We start from the raw sequence: 2,347 nt of genomic DNA, 5'->3' as shown, positions 1-2,347 counted from the left end.
ATGGATTACAGATTGCTATAAATCGGTCATAAGCCATGGCAGCCAGGAGGAAAGATTCCGTGTCAACCAAAGAGCAGTAAAAATATAACTGTGCAGCACAGCCATTGTAAGAATACTCTTCTTATCAGAAACCAAGTCCACAAGTAACTTGGGGGCAATGATAGAAGAGTAGCATGCACCTACGAAGGACAATATGCAGAGGAAGAAGTACATAGGGGTGTGCAAGTGGGGGCTGGTTGTGATTAACAATATCATCCCAAATTTCCCCATCAGGGTAACAGAGTAGATGGAAAAAAATACAGCAAAAAGAACACTCTGGACTTCTGGATGGTCGCTAAATCCCAAGAGAAAGAACTCGTTTTTCACAGTGCCTTTCTCTGACGCCATTCTCTGAAGTACTCCTGGACTTCTGCAATTGTGACAGAGTAATAATGGTAATATTAAAAATAACCTCAACATAAACCAAAAATAAAAAAGAAAAGAAAATGAACAAAAGAAATAGAAGAGTTATTCTAAATCTACTTGAGCATCTTAGGTATGTCTACAGTTAATGTAGAAAATATATAGATTTTTAATTTATACCTAATTGATAAATTATCACCTATTTCTTAATGCTATTGTAGTCCATATTAAATGGTGACACCATCAAATCAGTAGTTGAACCCTAAATGTGGGCTTCGGTCTTTCTTCAATTCTTTCATCTTTCACCAATATCAAGTAATAGTTAACCAAAGTGTCATATAGCAAACTCTGAATAAATAGCCTCTGTTCCCATTTGTGTTGTTTTTATTTCTACCACAGATAAAGCACTGCTGTTCCAAGTGAAGCCTTGTAAGGGCAGAGGAACAGAAGTTTTATATTTCTCACCTTGAGATGTGACTTCACCTCTGAGGAACAAAAGAACTCCTTAGAATTGTTTGATATCCACTGAAAAATAGAAAGAAGATTCAGAAGTTGTTATAAAAGTGACTGAGTCCTAGCTTTGTCACACAGCAGTTGTGAAACCTTGCCAGGCCAATTAATCACTGAGTTTCAGTTTTATCATTTATTACACAAGAACAATAGTTCCTTTCTTATCACCTTATGTGTTAAATGAATTTCCTTCTCCAGTCTCCATATCCTCACCATCTTGTGCCTTTTGTGTTCACAAGCTGGAAACGTGGCAATTCTGAGTCAATCCAGACAACTATTTTATTTTATCTGGAATCCAAGCTATAGAATACAATTAGAGAAAACCTCAAGCTTACCAATATATTCAATTCTACCCAGGCAATATGATAATGATAACCAGGAATGTTTCCATGTCCTAGTACTGAAAAATAGTAAAGGATGTAGACTAAGGCTCATCTATCTATGTCTCTGATTTACCTCTGCCTTTTCTTGTCTTTGCCCTAACTAACAAATCCGTAAATTGTAGATAACTGATAGCATTTTAAGTGACATGTGTGTATAGCCACTCACATTTTTGAAAGACAGTGTTGTTGATCTTTTTCTAATTACTGAGAAAGAGAAAGGACCAGTAATTTAACTATTAAGACAGTAAGATGGTGTTAACCCCCCACTTCCGTTTCTTCTTTCACAACCAGGGGCTTCCAGACCTGAGTGATGGCTGTTGAGAACTGCACTGTGTTTACTGACTTCATCTTCGTAGGACTTTCTGGCAGACGGGACGTGCAGCTGGGGCTCTTTGTGCTCTTTCTGCTGGTTTATGGCATCACTGTGATTGCCAACGTGGGGATGATCCTGCTGATCAGCACGGACCCCAGACTCCACACGCCCATGTACTATTTCCTGAGCAATCTGTCTTTCTGCGATGTCTGCTACTCCTCCACGGTCTCTCCCAAGATCCTGGTCGATTTCTTATCTGAGCAAAAAAGGATTCCATATAATTTGTTTTCTTTAGATGGTTTTTTTTGGGTTCTTTGCAGACGTGGAGTGTCTAATGTTGGCTGTCATGGCATATGACCGCTACGTAGCCATTTGCAATCCACTTCTTTATACACTTGCCATGTCCACGAATGTCCACAATTTGTATCCAGCTTGTGGTCATTGTGTACATCGAAGCTTTGGTGAATATGACAATCTTCACATCTTGCACAATTCGATTGTCATTCTGCAGTTCAAATATCATCTATCCCTTTTTCTGTGATGTCCCATGGTTACTAGCCCTTTCCTCCTCAGACACATCCCTCACCGAGATAGTATTGCTCATTTCCAGTATCTATATCGTGGGGTACAGCATCATCACTGTGCTCCTCTCCTACAGCTACATCATAACTACCATCCTTAGAATGAAATCAGCAGAGGGGAGACACAAAGCCTTCTCTACCTGTGACTCTCACTTAAC

At 39.3% G+C, this 2,347-nt stretch overlaps 1 pseudogene; it reads left to right on the top strand.

The window, feature by feature from the left end:
• The first annotated feature begins 1,605 nt into the window (after nt 1-1,605).
• LOC111728735 lies at nt 1,606-2,339 on the top strand (annotated as a pseudogene).
• Nucleotides 2,340-2,347: the final 8 nt, after the last annotated feature.

The sequence above is a fragment of the Pteropus vampyrus genome, unplaced genomic scaffold (genome assembly GCF_000151845.1).
Source record: "Pteropus vampyrus isolate Shadow unplaced genomic scaffold, Pvam_2.0 Scaffold610, whole genome shotgun sequence".
Lineage (NCBI taxonomy): Eukaryota > Metazoa > Chordata > Mammalia > Chiroptera > Pteropodidae > Pteropus > Pteropus vampyrus.
The sequence above is the reverse complement of the archived record's forward strand: the minus strand, read 5'-3'. Positions and strand labels throughout refer to the sequence as shown.